Consider the following 17763-nt stretch of genomic DNA (forward strand, 5'->3'; position numbering starts at 1 on the left):
CACAATATTTTAGATTGTCAAATATGATTTGGGGATAAGAAATATCCCATTAAATATGCCATTATTTGACTGACATTTCCAGTTTTAAGTCCATCTGTCAACAGAGCTTTCCTACTGTATGAGAAAATGAAGCATTTCACCAACATTTATTAAAAGTAATATATTCTGCTCAGAAAATACAGGTGATCCAGGCTAAAGAGAGATAACATACCAGTTTTTCTTTGTTGTGTATTAACTGGAAAATAAGCTTTTAAATTTTCATGCTGTTTTCAAAAGGTCTGATAAATGACATCATTAAGTATCAGCTGTTCTGAACAGTGATCCTTAATTGATCCAGGGAGTTCCAGTCCCCCTTGAGCAGTGAGCACTAACCTGGGAATCAGAGCCTCCACTTACGGATGCCTTGCATTTATGACACATGCTGACATGTTTGCTGTAAAAATGCCTCGTGTTCCTTCCTTGTAGTGATTTCCTCCAGCACGTTTTATAAAGTGCTAAGGACCATCACCTGCTTGCCTCTGACACAGGCTGCTTGTGAGAAAGTAATCTGGTTTGCCGAGCACCAGCAATTATTTCCGAATTGCAATGATCCCCATAATATTATCATGCCTGTCAGGAAGCTAATATAAAAAAAAAAAAAAACTCAGCCTGTTAGGTTCTTTCTAGCATATGTAGCCTTTCTCAGATACTTGCACAAATGTAGCATCTATTTCTGCAGGATGTTTTTGGAAAGAAGTAACAAGACCAAGTCATTAAAATCAAACCCAGAAGGATAATCTAATTCGTTTTTCTTTCTAACAGTGCATATTTTAAGAAGCCAAGTCTGCTAGAAGGAAACTTTTAAAAATATCCAAAAGCTACCCCAACAGCAAATCATACTTACTGCAAAAAAAGAGAGGAAAAAAAAAAACCTCAAGGGTTAACTGCCGGCAGTAAGAGCAATTTCAGTCAGAGTGTCTTTGATCTCACTAAATATTCCCGGTGAAAGTAAACAATTTTGATTGTTTGATTAGATCGGCGATGAATAACATATACCCGTCTGCTGGACTTCTTTATCAGATAAAATGGCCAGAGCATGTTACCTTAGCAACGGAAGGTGACGCCAGCCCCAGCCTCTTTGTATCCTCCGCTGTGAAGGAAGAAAATGACCAGCTTCCCGTGTAAAACTTTGGCAGAAAACCATCACCATCAAAATCTACATGTCACCATCAAATGGGTCCAATACCCCATATCTCCCTCCCCATCTCCACCCCGATCCCCACCCCTGGCCACCGCCACTCATCCTCAGGCAGAGAACTGTCATAGTCATTTTAAAAAATGGCTTTGGTTTAATTATTTTTAGAGCTTCAAGCTCCAGTTTTATCTGCAATTACAACAAGAATATACGATTAAACAGTTAATATGGTAGAAAAGTTGTCGGGGTTCCAGTCCTTACCCTAATGCTGGCTGAGGGTGGTGGGGACAGGACATCTTAGCTGGCATCTGTTAAACAGTCCCCTGTTATAATTAATACACGGATCAGTCACCAGCATCTAGGCTGAAAATAACTCTCTCTTCCTTCTGCGAATCAGTCACTGCAAGAAGCTTGAAAAGCTGTCTGAAATTTCCTAGGTTTTGCGAGCTGCATTGTAATGTAAATCTTTTGGGAGATTTCCCCCTTCCAAAAGGTAAATGAAACCCCCAAAAGATAAATGAAAGGAAGAGTCTTGAAGTTAGCAGGTACTCACCAGCACTTGTTGGCCCCTTTCGACAGGACACGGCTGAGCATAAAACGAAGCTGTGCAACGCTGCTGAGCCCAGAAGCCCAAATGAACAGCTTCTAATTTTCCCTTCAATCTCAATTCAAGAGCACTGAGCAGAGGCAAGTGACGGATCTGCCCGTTTTATATTGTGATGAAATGCAACCCCTAAGACGAGATCTGAGGGGAGCTGCTCTTTAGAACACATTAGACTGCTAATTTAAGACAACTGAAAGGTTTTGTTTTACTGTCTTTTATGTGTTCTCTCTGCTACCCCCTCAGTTTAATTTGCATTTAAAATTGCGCTCGCTGCTCGTGTCTCCTCGGTTCTCCAAGGTGTGGAGTACTTTCTAATCAGGACAGGCTGCTTGGGTAGGGTTTGGTGCAACGTCACTTTTATTCTGAGCTGCAGAACAAGGTGGGTAATTATAATTGCGGGCTGTTTTCTGGGGTAAAATACAGAGTGAATGCTGGATTTCACCCCCTCCCTCTTTCCTGGCCTTTCTTCCTCTTCCACCTCTGATTGTTTGGTCAGATTTCCCGCTGTCATCATGTCAGTTTGCCTAAATGCAATCTTTTCTGTCTGAATGTAACAAACCTAACAGCAAAAAGAAACTTTGTTTGGATACCTGAGCTTATTCTGGTGATACAGCCTCCCTACCAAACCTCAGGAAGGATTTTTAGGCACAACACTTTGAGATCTGCTCATCAAAGCCATAATGGTGGTCAAATACAAGATCTCTAGTGGGTTTTCCATGACCCTCTTGTACCCTTTGTTGACAAGCAGAATTAGCAAGAAGTGTGGTGTGGTGTGTGCATATTGGATTGAGAAAAGAGGAGCTGCATTTAAGAAGTTACTTCAGGTTTAATAAAATGGGTATTCCCACAAATATAAAACAAAACAAACCAGAAAAGAAGCCTTTGGAGGATGACCACCAGATTCCCTTCTCCCATACCCACAGCTCTGTGGGCTGGTCCTAAGGCAAACCTGAACATCTCCTTCGGTCTGTCTTATGGGTTTTCCCACCCAATGAGAGGAAGTCAGACGCCAATCTGGTGCTGCAGAGTTAAGCCTAATTGATGAGAGAGGAAGCTGAAGCTACCGATCATAAACCCTTACAGAGAAAGCAGACTTCAGACTCAGAATTCTCGGAGCTTTGCCCAGACCCAAAGACTGATTTCCCTAAGGTTATATTTCTGTTCAGCCCCCAGTGGAGGCATGCTGAACACTTGACATTTACGAGAGGAGAAAGCTGTCTTCTGGCTCCTTAGCTCCCAGGGAGATGTGGGCGACAGGTTCTGAACTCTATTGTGAGCCTACTGAAACTGTGATGACTCAGGGGTGAGCGCATGTGTGTGTGAGCACAATCCACTGCTGCTGAGCACAGATGAGTATGTGATTGAAAAGGAGATGATAAACTGGAAGCTTGAAAAACAGAGCTGAACCCCGGGGGTTGGAGGATGGGTTTGGAATCAGTTATTTCTAGAGAGTGGACCAAGAAAGGGAATTTGAGGTCTTACAAAATGGACAAATAGTGTGAAAGGACCATGCTTTAAGAAAACTCTGAAAATTTTGACTTAAATGTATCTGGGAAGGGATGATTGATTATTCACCTGCAAAAGGGACTTCATTTTACTAGGTTTACTAGAGAACGACTGAGTTCTCTAACATGCCATGACCAGGTTCTGAAATAGGTTTTCAAAAAGTGATTTTACTCTCTGGGGAGCATAGCTGTAGCTCATGTGTAAGAATAGCTGTGTAAGGCATTATTTTTAAAGGTGGGGAAGTATTGTAATGTTCAAAAGTCAATGTCAAAACCTGATCAGCTCAGGTTTGTTTTATAACTTTCATCTACTCTAAAGAAGCACTCACAATGGCCCGTTGTTCTGAGACATAGTAGAACCAGACAAAGAAGGCAAGGTTAGAGCAAGTATTCAGAATAACTCTTATGTAGCACTGAATGATTCAACCCAAAACATCCTTGAGATGTCAGCTCTAGAAGTTAACTCAGACAATACTAACAAATCTTGGTGAGCTAGAGATAAAAAATTATTAAAAAAAAAAAAAAAAAAAAGCTAGAGTTGGGACTGCCCTGGTGGTCCAATGGTTAAGAAAACATGCTTCTAATGCTAGGAGCAGGGGTCAATCCCACTGGGGAACTAAGATCCCACATGCTGCTTGGTGCGGCCAAAAAAATTAAAAAATAAAAAGCCAGAGTTACATCTTTTACACTGATGACATTGCAATATGAAATTTTAGCACTGTAAGGCTGAAATAAATAATATAGTGTTATTTAAAATACTGATTTGGCAGAGATGTTTATACTTTTCTATTGAGTAGGTGGTAAGAATAGGTGTGGGCATGTTCTATACACAAAAGAAGTGTTTGATTAAAAATGGAGGCATATTTCAAGATGGAGTCTGATCAGCAAAGGTATCAGCTGGTATCAATTTATCTCAGAGGCGTACTTATTTATATGATTGGATAGCATAAGACCCAAACAATCTAGGAGTTGCAGTTAGACAGTTTGCTCCTTTCATATCATCCAAATAATGTGCATCAGTGTCAGCCTGGGTTTACTCTGTTTGCTAAGAAATAAAGAAGTTTGTGTTATTGACAATTTTACAATTTTTCATTCTTGTTTAATTGCTTTACCATATTCCAGAGATCTCCAGAAAACTGTTTTTATTTATGTTGGACTGCATGAAATTCTGCCTGCTACCTGCATGAAATCTTGGGAAAGTTTCTCTTTTCCCAACAGACCCAACTAACTTTAAAAATACTAGAAGCTCTCAAAGTGTGTGGATATTTTGGATCCCTTGGGGGTGCTAGTCTGAAGATCTTTGGTTAAGTACTAGTTCACTAAACAAAGGAAGCCTGTTCAGTCACTTCAATCCTGGCTGACTTCTGCAACCTATGGACTGTTGTCCACCTGGCTCCTCTGTCCATGGGATTCTTCAGGCAAGAATCCTGGAATGGGTTGCCTACAGGAAGGAGACGGGGGGTCCAATTTCTGGGTCAGGAAGATCCCCTGGAGGAGGAAATGGCAGCACACTCCAGGATTCTTGCCTGGAGAATCCCATGGACAGAGGAGCCTGGTGGGCTACAGTCTATGAGGTCACAAAAGAGTTGGACACGACTAAAGTGACTGAAGTAAGTTAGTACTGAAGTACTCATCACTAAATAAATATATGCAAGAAATAATATATTCACTTATCTTGCAGATAGTTGACCTGAGAACGATATATTCAGTAGCAGTGTTTTCCCTTTGCTTGGCAAGTCACTCTCATCCCCTCATTCAAAACTCAAAAGAAATCTTTCCTTCTCTCCTCAATAAAGCTTGTCATTAGATGGTAGGAGTACTGCACACACTTTATCTGGGGCTTTATTTTTATTCAGATCTCTCTGGGGAAGGAAACACTTTCAGCCATCACCAATTACTTTTATCAATACTTTAGTATAAATTAATTTCAAGTCTTTTCTTGTGAGAAGGTTTTGATGATAGCTGGAAAGCTAAAGAAAACTGAGAGGGTTGGAAAAGCAGATGGAGGTGGGGATAAATAGTCTTACAGGGAGGAGGAGCCTAATTTATTCCCTATAGTCATGTAGTCATGTTTATTTCATGTAGTAATGTTTTGAGGGCTTACTTATGTATAAGATGCCAGGTATTTGGCTAGAAAAAAAGGAACGTTAAACCTGTAAACATTTCAATTTGGACCAGGGCTTGAAATTGCCTTAAAGGACCAGAGGCAGACTCTGAAATCCTATTTTAAGAACATTCGGTGAAAGGAGTTTCCCCTTTGGCCCATCCTTGGCTAGCAGGAAAATTCTTCAAAACAAAAGCCTGCAAGCTTCTGCTTCTGAAACTGCATTCAAGAGAGAGACCCTAGGAGAGAGCCCACACTGGCCAACGTGGTGAAGGCTGGAGTCAAGAGGAGGGAAGGGGCCTTTGGTTCCACTAACTGCCCCTTCTGAAAATGTCCTTTCCCCTCTTTTAATACTTTGCACAAGGGTCAATTCACAGAGTGAAGAACAAGAGTTCAAAATGTCATCCTTCCCTCTGCCAACTGGATTCTAGTAAGCTGACCTCGCTTATAATGTGGAAATTTCTTGGTTTGGCAGAAAGAATGTTCATAAATTATGTCTCTATCTCAGTGTTTATCTAATTGACCTGGAAATAGGAAAATGAAGAAATGCTGAGTTGGGGGATGAGGGGTTCTCAAGCAATGCTCTGCTGAGAAGAGAGCATCCCTAAATCCCTAAATATGAAGATGGGAAAGTGGCCAACTAATGATGGAGAATGTGTTGACAGTGGCAGCTCCTTTTTAAAAAAGCTCAACTGTGATGATATATAATAATGATATTCGACTTCATTCCCTCTGGTGAGAAAATCACATTGCCCTCAATTCTTTATGTGTGGGTATTTGTGCAGTTTGTTTCAGCTTTCCTGGAGGGAGCTGAAAAAATTAATCACAATTTCAATTGCATTTTCCTAGTCCTCCTAAAAATCCAGATTGCTGTTGTTGTTTAGTCGCTAAGTCATGTCTGATTCTTTCTGACCCCATGGACTGCAACCTACCAGGTTCACTGTCCATGGAATTTTCCAGGCAAGAATATTGGAGTGGGTTGCCATTTGCTTCTCCAGGGGATCTTCCTCACCGAGGGATTGAACCTGTGTCTTACCAAGTACCTATTATAAACTAAATTTTATTTATTGACATGAAGTATCTCTTTGATAAATTACCCAATGAAACAGTAAGCTGGAAAGTCATTGGGTATAGTAGGGTACCATCAATACAAAACTGTGTATTTTTATATGTGATAAGATTGCCTGGAAAGACAGAGCTTCAGAGTCCTGGTAGCAGTATCTCTAAGTACTTTCCTCTTTATATATGTTTAAACTCTTTGAATTTTCTATAGGCGTCACATGGTATTATCTTAGAAGAAATAACAAACAAAAACAAAATAAATGAAAACAGGTCCAGCCACATTCTTCCCCTGGGTATGTTGCAAACTGAAAAATATCCCAAAAATGTTCAATAAAGAAAGAATGATTTCTGAGGGCCATAGGTCTTACAGACCTTACACAGAAGCTATGACCCCTGAACTTCCAGAGCACATTTAGGAAAATAGGATTGGCTATAGCAGTGGGAACCCTCAGGCAGTGAATTGTATCAAAAGAGTATAAGTTATTTTTAGGCCTTTGTGAGATCATCTTTACAACCCCACATTACTATGCACAGTGAAGTCTGACAATAGATACATTAGAGAGATAAGCATAGAGGGAGATGTAGAGATTAGAAAGAGACAGAGATGGAGACAAGGATAGGGCCAGAGCTATATAGAAGAAAACGATCAAAATCGATTCAGGCTTAGTGGTGACTTTGAACTGCCTTTGTCCTGTTCCCAAATGCGAAGGTCGAAAAACCAGTTTTAGTCAGAGGAAATTTGGTAACGGCTTCATTCCTTTCAGGTCTTGAATATACTGATAAATTCTACAGCCAGGTCTATGTGCTTAAATATTAATACTAAATGTTTTCCTTAGGCATGGGGTATTTGATGTATATATTTGCATAAGAATATTATTATTCATGATACGGTCTCTGGGCTAATTTCAGAGTTAAATTTCTTTAGTCTCTGCATCACCTGAAGTCACTGAGTATCAAGTTTCCAAGTCAGCATTCACTGCTGCTCCTAGTGAACAGAGGACAGTAGAAACTCACCTGCTCTGTGATGCTCGTAAAAGAGGCGTGATGGTGGGTGGGGGCTTGCTTCTGAAACAAAGAGAATCTTATTGGTATTCACTGAGTTATAATTTCTCACAGGCATTAATAATATATGGGGTAAATGTCATATTCAGCCTCACAACACTCATTGCTGCATGATAAATACCAAAGAAATGTTATACAGGAGATGATGCAGAGAAAGAGCTAACAGGATTGGCTTGGAAATCCAGGTTTTGCTGCTTCCAAGTAGCAAGCTCACCTCTTTAGTCCTCAGGTTCCAGCTCTGTAGAACCTGGAATAAAAATAAGAATCAAAGGAGATAATCTATGTAGACAACACAGTACCTAACACACAAGAAGTATTTAGGTTAGGTATTATTTTTAAATGTGTTTAACAGCTTACAAATGCAAGGAGTTGTGGGAGTAAGATACTCCACCCTGACTGCGTCTGTTGCACGTATCAGTTGAAATATTACCTCTGTCGTTCTGATTGCAAGTAAGCTCCTGATCCTATGAGATCCCATGGTATTTTGTCTAGATTTCCAACTTGTATTATCGTTAATTCTGTATATGTGATGATTGTTTTTTTTAATCAATCATCAATACATAAATTTATTTAAAAGAATATGTTAACTGGGTGTTCATTGGAAGGACTGATGCTAAAGCTGAAACTCCAATACTTTGGCCACCTCATGCGAAGAGTTGACTCATTGGAAAAGACTCTGATGCTGGGAGGGATTGGGGCAGGAGGAGAAGGGGATGACAGAGGATGAGATGGCTGGATGGCATCGCCGACTCAATGGACATGAGTTTGGGTGAACTCTGGGAGTTAGTGATGGACAGGGAGGCCTGGCGTGCTGCGATTCATGGAGTCGCAAAGAGTCGGACACGACTGAGTGACTGAACTGTACTGAAGTGACATTACCAACAGTTTTAGAGTGGTTAGCTCTAGAACCAGGAATGAAACACTGTTAGCCATTCTGTGTATCTGTGTATTTTCTTTTCACATTTCTTAAATCACAAATAAAAATATACAAGATACTACAGTGAAAATACAATTAGAGTTTCTCTCAAATAAATTAAAAAAGTGCACAGTCTGGGGAAAACTGAAGCCCAGTCTACTGGCTTACAAAGGGGGCGTATTATAAAACTGGCGTTCAAGTTTAGCAGTTGGCCAGTGTCTCCACCCACCCCACTTCACTGCCTTTTTGGATTGTGTTCTTCCCCAGAGCCCTAAGCTTCTCACCCACCCTATTAGTTATTAGGATTAATGTCTAAAATGGTTTAGATTAGTGTCGAAAATAGTACGTACCCCCGCCCCCCACCTCCAGAGTATTACTTATAATTATTTTCGCTCACAGAGAGCTGATGGCTCTTAGTGAGCTCTTTAATGTGTGTTCTTTTTCTGGACAGTCATGCAAAGTAGGGAGCCTTGAAGACCCATGTCAAGACAGCATTTATTATTCTTTTTACCCCTCTACATTCCTTAGAGAAGTTGGCAGCAGGAATTACAAACTAGGATAGAACTTTTTCTACTCTTTTTCATAAGCTCATCTTCGCTTTCCTCAGCCAAATGAAGCGTGGATGCCAGGCACAGATCAGACCTTTGTACTCTGCAGTACCTTTGTCCACTAGGTATTGCAGAGCCCAACAAACGTTTCTGTTCTTCTAGGAATGGGTCACAGTTGTCTGATCCAAGCATTCAGTCACTCTGTGTTTATTCACAACTGTTTATCAGCAGTTAATTATTAATCGTTCACTACATGCCAGGCATTGCATGAGTTGCTGGGGGTACAATAGTAGACTTGACCAACTCCTCAAGGAGATTACAAGTTAGCTGAACTTAAATTCTCCCAACTTTTTTCGTATTAAAGTGTGTACTGAAATGATCATGTTCGTAATTGAGCAGACCTCCAGAGGCAGTATCAGGGGCCCAGCATGGTATGCCAGTTGGGAAGCTTTATGTAAGATGCTCAACTTAAATAAAAAATTATTGGGGTATAGTTTATTTACAATGTTGTGTTAGTTTCTGCTGTACAGCTAAGTGAACCAGTTATACATATACATATATCCACCTTTTAAAAAAGATTATTTTCCCGTACAGGTCATTACGGAGTACTGAATAGAGTTCCCTGTATTATACAGTAGATTCCTATTAGTTAACTATTTTATATATAGTAGTATGTATATTACCCCACTTCAGTACTCTTGCCTGGAAAATCCCATGGACGGAGGAGCCTGGTGGGCTGCAGTCCATGGGGTCGCTAAGAGTCGGGCACGATTGAGCGACTTCACTTTCACTTTTCACTTTCATGCATTGGAGAAGGAAATGGTACCCCACTCCAGTGTTCTTGCCTGGAGAATCCCAGGGACGGGGGAGCCTGGTAGGCTGCTGTCTATGGGGTCGCACAGAGTCGGACACGACTGAAGCGACTTAGCAGCAGCAGCAGCAGCAGCATGTATATTGGGCTTTCCTGGTGGCTCAGCAGTAAAGAATTTGGCTGCAATGCAGGAGACACAGAAGACATGAGCCTGATCCCTGGGTCAGGATGATTGCTTGGGGAGCAAATGGCAACCCACTCCTGTATTCTTCCCAGGAAATTCCCATGGACAGAGGAGCCTGGTGGGCTACAGTCCAAAGTGTCACAAGGAGTCGGACACAACTGACGACTGAGCGCCCAGTTTCAATCCCAATCTTGCAATTTGTCTCCCCCACTGTATCCACGTAAGCACGTTTGTTTTCTATGTCTGTAAGTCTGTTTCTGTTTTGTAAATAAGTTCATTTGTAACCTTTTATGTTCCACATATGTGTAATATCACATGATATTTGTCTTTCTGTGTCTGATTTACTTCACTCACTGTGACAATCTGTAGTTCCATCCATGTTGCTGCAAATGGCATTATTCTGTTCTTTTTTAGGGTTGAGTAATCTTTCCTTGTATACATGTACAACATCTTTATCCATTCCGCTGTTGATGGACATTTAGGTTGCTTCCATGTCCTGGCTCTTGTAAACAGTGCCACAATGAATGTTGGGGTGCATCTATCTTTTTCAATTATGATTTTCTCCAGGTCAACTTTTAATGTATTTAATTTCTCCATAGTTTCTTGACTTAGAATACAGTGTCTCATTGGAGGTAGGGGGAAGGGAGTAGTAGATACTTAAACTTGGTGCAGTGTTGAAAGCTGAATCTGCAGGTTGGTACTTGCTGTCAGAACTTTGAATTAGCAAAGAAAAGGATTAGAGGGCTAACTGGTGGAGGAAACATAAGTGGCAGGGATAGGGGGGCCCTTGTTGTAAACAATCTCTAAAATGGTTTCAAGACTCACTGGTTTTAAACCAGTTCTTTGGTTTTTAAATATTCTCCTACCAAAGTTTAATGATAATTAACTTGGTTGAGTTACACCTGTTACAGTCATATATTTCACAAATCCCTTCTGGAGAAGAAAATATCAAAACTATATTGTATTTCCCTAGTTTGGAAGTTGTGGGGCCCAAGATAATGGAGAAGTCCATGTTCTTTAGTTGTTTGGGCCTTGAAAGTGACATTTTTTTTTTTTCAGGTTACTGTAACCTCCTTTGGCAGAGTAAACATATGCACTTTTAAAAGAGCCCTGATTTAAAAAGCTGGTAGCGGTGAACAGCAAGAATCCAGTCACATTTTTTAACATAGCTCCAGAGGAACTATGGTTTAAACTCGCAAGTCTTCTCATTCCTATGGCAACCACCAGCAGTGTTCAGCCGATGCTACGCGCTGTGTCCATTAAGCCATGCGTTGTGCACCTCCCCCACCTTCTGCTGCCTCCTCCCCCTACGAATTCATCCTCAACTTCACTAAACTGTCTACCTTGAAAAAGGCTCTTTTCCAGACTCAGAGCTGCTTTCCAACATGCAAGCAATCAAGCCCATGAATCTAAAGGGGGAAGACTCCTCCCAGAGGAAACCTTTACAAACCCAGAGGGGAAATGTACCCCAAAATAGAGACACCGTCTGCTTGCCTGATTTGACAGGTTTGAGAGCTCCTTGTTTGAAAGCCAGACGTGAATCTGTGAAGAGATTCCCTTGAGTTACAACCCTTTTTTGGGAGCAGCTTCCATGAAGATAACATATGTGGTGAGATGGAGCCAAAATGCACCCACTGGGCAGCAGCGCAGCTCTGGGAACATCTCTAACACGTTCTCAGGAAGCTGGAGCGGTTAGTCACGGGGATGGAGGAAGAGCCCCTCTGTGGCGCCTGTCTCATGGAGCAGGGGGCTGCCTGTCACCGTTACTGCCTGCTCTTCAAGGAGGACTCCAGGGGTTCTGCTCTCCTGAAGGGCTTCTTCTTCTTCTAAAGAGTGAGAACCCAAAGCCGGGGATTCAAAGATGCAAAGGTCAAGTAAAGGCAGGCTGGATCTTGGCTGAGTGTTTTTAAAATTTCAGAGAAAAAACCAAAACAAACCAAAACATTTTTAGGTGGAAATGGCCTGGGATGTTTTGCATACAATCTTGCTTAGTGTCTAAGATACGGACCAAATATGGACGAGTCATTCACTTCTATTCCTTGAGGAAGGTTCAGAGGAACATTCTGGATCAGAACAAAGCATGAGGCCCCAATTGGCTTCTCTCTAAAGGCCATCGTTGTCCCTCTGCCCCCCATGTTTCCTCAATTAGGATGCTTGCTTAGTGGGGAGTTGGGTTAAGGCTCTGTGGGACACTCAGATGTTGATACCGGATCGGCTGCTCTGTGATGTCAGATGTGGTGCTTATCAGCTCCAGGCTATTCTTCCCCTCACTTGAAGATAGAGATGCTAAACTATTTAGTCTCTAAGTCTCAAGTATCATATTGCTTAAAAAGTATAGTATTTCCAGAGCTAAAGACAATAGAACTGGGATCTGATTAAAGCTTTCTGACTTTTTTGTTTGGTAAAGTGGAACCAAAATATTTAGAAGTGGGGACATAACGGTGAGTCTTGCTCCTCAAAATATATCTTTACATGAGCAGCATCAGCAGTACGTGGGCCTCCAGGAAGTGTAGAATCTTGGTCTCCACTCTAGAGCAACTGTTTCGGAATCTCCGTTTTAACAAGATCTTCATCTGGGGCTGTTGAAAACCACTGCCATAGAGTAGTGAAGAGGCTGTTTCTAGTGATAATATGTTGACAGCAAGGTGAATTGTTTCCAGTTCCATGATCCACCCTCTTCTCACCCCTTGTTTCTTATTCCCACTTAACAGATGAGAAAGCCAAGGTGCAAAGAGATTACATCGCTTGCCTTTTTTGTTACTGTTGCTTGGTCACTCAGTCGTGTCCGACTCTTTGCAACCCCATGGCCTGCAGCAGCCAGGCTTCCCTGTCCTTCACCATCTCCTAGAGTTTGCTCAAACTCACGTCCATCAAGTCAGTGATGCCATCCTGCTATCTCATGCTCTGTGGTCCCCTTCTCCTGCCTTCAATCTTTCCTAGCATCAGGGTCTTTTCCAACTTGCCTACAGTCACACACTAAATAAACTATTAAGTGATGAAATCAAGACAAATTTAAGGTAGACTTGCATGTATAGCCAGTCAACTAAGAGGGGGATGGAGTGTCCACTAGACCTTCTTCAATGGTCTACCTTAAATTTCCCTTGTTTATTAACAGACTCTCCTGGTATAGAAACCCTTTGTCAGATCTTACTCATCTTCCAACTTGACATTTTTCAGTTTAAAAATCATCACAAATGATTTTTATGACAGCAACACCCAGAAATCAGAGGTGAGATTATTACTTAATTTTACAGAAGGGGTCAGACTAAACTGACTTGTTTGAGCTAATAAGTCACAGAGCCTATGGACATTTGGGTGCCATGCCCAGCGTTACATTATTGACTTCAGATTGTGCTTGATTTAGAATATTTACTGTCTTGCTTACTTGCTTATCTGTGTTTGTGCTAACTTCAAAGATCAGAACAATAGATAGGTCTTCTTGGTGATGTTCTTTTAAAATTAAATATCAATTTGGTATACATAAGATAGGGCTTCCCTGATTGGCTCAGAACAGGTAAAGAATCTGCCTGCAATGTAGGAGAACTGGGTTTGATCCCTGGGTCAGGAAGATCCCCTGGAAAGGGGAATGGATACTCACTCCAGTATTCTTGCCTGGAGAATCCCATGGACAGAGGAGCCTGGCAGGCTACAGTCCATGTGTCACAAAGAGTTGGACGTGACTGAGCGACTAACACACACACACAGACATTGTAAAACATGAAATTCATGGAATAAATGCTGGCTTTCCTTTCAAAAATTCCAGCACTCTTAAATGGGATGTTGCCACTTCATGCGAAGAGTTGACTCATTGGAAAAGACTCTGATGCTGGGAGGGATTGGGCGCAGGAGGAGAAGGGGACGACAGAGGATGAGATGGCTGGATGGCATCACTGACTCGATGGATGTGAGTCTGCATGAACTCCGGGAGTTGGTGATGGACAGGGAGGCCTGGTGTGCTGCGATTCATGGGGTCGCAAAGAGTCGGACGCAGCTGAGTGACTGAACTGAACTGAATGTGAAGTAATCTATTGAGTATTCATTCATTAAATATTGGACCATTATTAGGTTGAACAATATGAAATTGATGATATTGAACCTCTTTAGGTCTGTGAAAGCATCAAGCATTGGTGAGTTACCTTAAGAAATGATTAAAAATAAGATCATTGCATTCAACGAATTCATAGCCTATTGAAGTGAACTGACTCAAAAATGTGATTAATATGATTGTTCTATGGTACAGACAGGTACATGGTACCTTGGGGGCAAACAGAATGGAGGGATTAACTTTGCTTCAGGAGGAATTTGACTGACTGCTATTCATCAGTAGGGGTACATGTTTTGACCGAATAATCTACACATTCTTTTCTGGGCTCTCAAATTCATTTTGAAGGTGACACCTGATGCAAAGAGCTGACTCATTGGAAAAGACCTTGATGCTGGGAAACATTGAGGGCAAGAGGAGAAGGGGGCAACAGGGGATGAGATGGCTGGATGGTTATCACCGACTCAATGAATATGAGTTTGAGTAAACTCGGAGATAGTGAAGGACAGGGAAGCCTGGCGTGTTGCTGTCCATAGGGTCACAAAAAGTCAGACACGACTTACCGACTGAACAACAACCTTATGCAGATATCATCAACGACCTTATGCAGAATGACAGAGGAGAATTACCTAGGAATGTTTTCATCATTTTCTCATGAAAAATTTTATTCTTCTGTCCTTTTAAAAACATTCATTTGGAAGTCCTTTAGTTTTCAGCAAGAAGTCTGTCATCTAATGGTTCACGTAGAACCAAGCAATGATGTTGTGCTGTGGCAATCAGCTCTGTAGAGTCACACCCAGATCCAAGGTGCAGAGGCCTCTTCTAATTACCTGGGATTATTATAACAAATCCCGAATTGTGTTACTTGGGAGATGACTATAACCTTTCTTTATGCCCCTATTTTAGCCATGCACATGGGTTTACATCTGTTGGTGCCAGCAGGTCTCTTAATCCTTGCAAAGAACTTCCCTCTTTAAAAAATTACATGAAGAAAAATAAGCTGAAGAGAATACATTCTAAACATTGAAAAGTTTTAAACACCTACTCACCTTTTAAAAAAAAGAAAGCAATTACACAGCAAACCTGCTGATGTCACTTTTCATGAATGTTGACGCATTTAGGTTGTCAATTCTATTTCTGTTCACTTAACCATAGCCTCCGATTTCCACTTATAGAATTTAGCTTGGAAATTGGGCTTTGTTCAAACTGTGATGGCTGAAAAGCCATGGAAAGCATGATACACTAAAAATATTCTTGAAACCACCTCACCTTTTTTGGACAGATCTTGAGTTGCTTTTATGATGATAAACATGGTACTTTTATCTGTGGCTAATTGTGGAATGAAGGGTACAGAGACAAGCAACTACATTACTTAATAATAAAAAAAAACCCTACCATTTGTGCATTAGAATTCATCCTAATGCACAAGTATTTATTTTTTATATTTGCTAAATTGACATCTCTTAACTCTTTTGCTCTCTAGGGCAGCTAAGCAATCAGTTCAAGTTTAAACAAATGTTTATTGAATGAAGCAAACAAAATCTGAATTCTTTGAGTCAGAGAAGGCAACATTAATGACGATTTAATGTTACCCTTTCATTTCACAATTTCTATAGTTGATTCAAGGATTTGTGTTTAACTAACAAACTAGAGAGTTCTTTTCTTAGTGCAGAGGTGGGTAGGGGACTGTAGGTCCATTAAAAAAAAGCTTCCTAAAACAATAACGGCAATTCAAAATTTAAAGGGATTTAGCAGAGACATGGAAGAGGAAAGTTGACTGACTAACCTTGGCCTTTCTCTCTCAGAGTCACTCAGCTATGTCTGACTCTTTACAACCAGAGGGATTGTAGCCCAGCCAGGCTCCTCTGTTTATTGAGTTCTCCAGCGAGAATACTGGAATGGGTTGCCACTCTCTTCCCCAGGGGATCATCCTGACGCAGGAATCGAACCCAGGTCTCCTACAATGCAGGCAGATTCTTTACCATCTGAGCCACAAGGGAAGCTCACCTTGGGCTTTAGAGAATGTTTAAGAGCAGGTGATGTTTAACCTAAGTTAACAACTGAGCAGGAGTTAAGTGGGGAGATAAAGAGAAAAGGGTTGTAAGGCAGAGGAGGAAGCTTGAGAAGGGCCTGGGAACAAAGACGAGCCTAGCAAATTTTAGGAAGAATAAGAGGGAGAGAGACTCCACCAGAGGACAGGTTCAGGTCCCAGTAGAGAAGGATGAAGAGAGGTAAGCAGAAGCTACACCCTCAAGGATGGTCTTCATTCTCCAGCCCAGAATCAGGGAATCCTGCTAAGGGGCAGTTGACAAAGTCCAGGCAAACCCTGATGAGGACTTGACTTAGGACAGTGGGATTCAGTTGGAATCACTTTGAAATTCAAATCTGAAATTCAAGAGTAGGCATTTAAAACGGAAAGAAGAAACTTGGTTCTAAAGGGAGAGGTCACAGCTATAGAGACGGATTCTCACTCAGCATCTTTGGAAGATGAAGCAGTGAGAATGAGGGGTTCACTTAGGAGATGAAGTGTTCCACAGCCCAGGCCTCAAATCCCCCAGCACTGGTTGGAAATGTAGAATCAGGTCCCACCCCAGACCGACGGCATCAGAATCTGCATTTCCCTTTGATTCACATATGAGATCCATGCACGTGAAGTTTAAAATCCTGTTTCGTAAGTTAGCTGACCAAGATCCTGCCATTGCACAGATCGTGGGTCATTTTTAGAAGATAATTGGGCAGATCTGGACAAACCTAACCCCAGTATTCCCTAAATTGCAAACAGTAGTTTAAACCCTGGCTGCACATTGAAGGAAACCTCATAACTTAAAACTATACTGAAGCTCAGACTTCTCCCCTAGAAATTCTGATTTGTTCTGGGGTAAGGCCCAGGTATTAGTAGTTTAAAACTCCCCAGGTGGTTCTAATGTATAACTAGGGAAAAGCGTACGTGCTAAGAAGTCTTAAAGGCAAGTAAAAATCTAAATTCACTCAATAGGATTTTTTAAAATAATGAGATATAATGCTAGGAATGTATTATTAATAGAAGCCTTAGTTGCTCTGCAGCAGGTGGTATGAAGGTAATTTCTGGAAGGTATGCCTGATGACATAAAAGATGGCATACTCTTTAAGAAATCTTTGAGTTCTTATCAAGCTCTTGCAAGAGTTGACTTAAAAAACTTACACACTTTTTTAAAGTTACTGGAGACAGAATAAAAACTTGCGAATGTTACAGTAGTTTGGGAGACAGGGAGGGAGGAAGAAATCAGGAGGAGGGGTATTTTTCTCTTGCTGGTAAAGGGCTGCATGCCTCAATTTGCTAAACCTTGAAATGATGGCATTTTGTAAGACTGAAAGACTTTGTGTAGGTGTAAGTAGAATGTCAAGGATGAGTCAAAGATTAATACCTAAATTATAGAGTATGATGCGAATTTTATGCCTCTGCCTTGGAAATCAAGTTGGGGGAGAAGGAAGTATTGACTGATTTTGAAAGTACTACTTCTCTTGGGTTATAATTTAATCAGATGGATCATACTCAATTCTGAGAATGGAGAAAGACTCAAGCCATGTATTTTTAAATAGTTCTGTAAGTTCCGTCAAGCATATAGCTTATCCACTGGCAGGCTAGTTCCAACTGTGCAAAAAGATTGCAAAAGTTTGGGAGTTCTTTATCTCAGAATGCATTGCTCACTAATCAGGATAAGATTCTTCCAAATACCCAACTGCTTTGATTATAGTGGTAATCTCAAAAGTG

At 41.1% G+C, this 17763-nt stretch overlaps 1 protein-coding gene across 6 annotated transcripts in view; it reads right to left on the reverse strand.

Moving 5' to 3' along the window:
• The window catches only part of PHACTR1 (phosphatase and actin regulator 1), a 548621-nt gene that overhangs the window by 513913 nt on the left and 16945 nt on the right, over nucleotides 1-17763 (reverse strand). For 3 of the 6 annotated variants that reach the window (XM_069563035.1, XM_069563042.1, XM_069563036.1), the window contains 2 exons: nucleotides 7726-7758; nucleotides 7464-7514 (listed from right to left, as the gene is read on the reverse strand). The gene's annotated coding sequence lies outside the window, so the exon portion shown is untranslated. Of the gene's footprint in view, nucleotides 1-1435; nucleotides 1565-1727; nucleotides 2085-7463; nucleotides 7515-7725; nucleotides 7759-17763 lie in introns of those variants that run through there. The other 3 variants (XM_069563041.1, XM_069563034.1, XM_069563037.1) reach the window with 2 other exon arrangements.

Source organism: Ovis canadensis, chromosome 20 (genome assembly GCF_042477335.2).
Source record: "Ovis canadensis isolate MfBH-ARS-UI-01 breed Bighorn chromosome 20, ARS-UI_OviCan_v2, whole genome shotgun sequence".
In the NCBI taxonomy this organism is placed as follows: domain Eukaryota; kingdom Metazoa; phylum Chordata; class Mammalia; order Artiodactyla; family Bovidae; genus Ovis; species Ovis canadensis.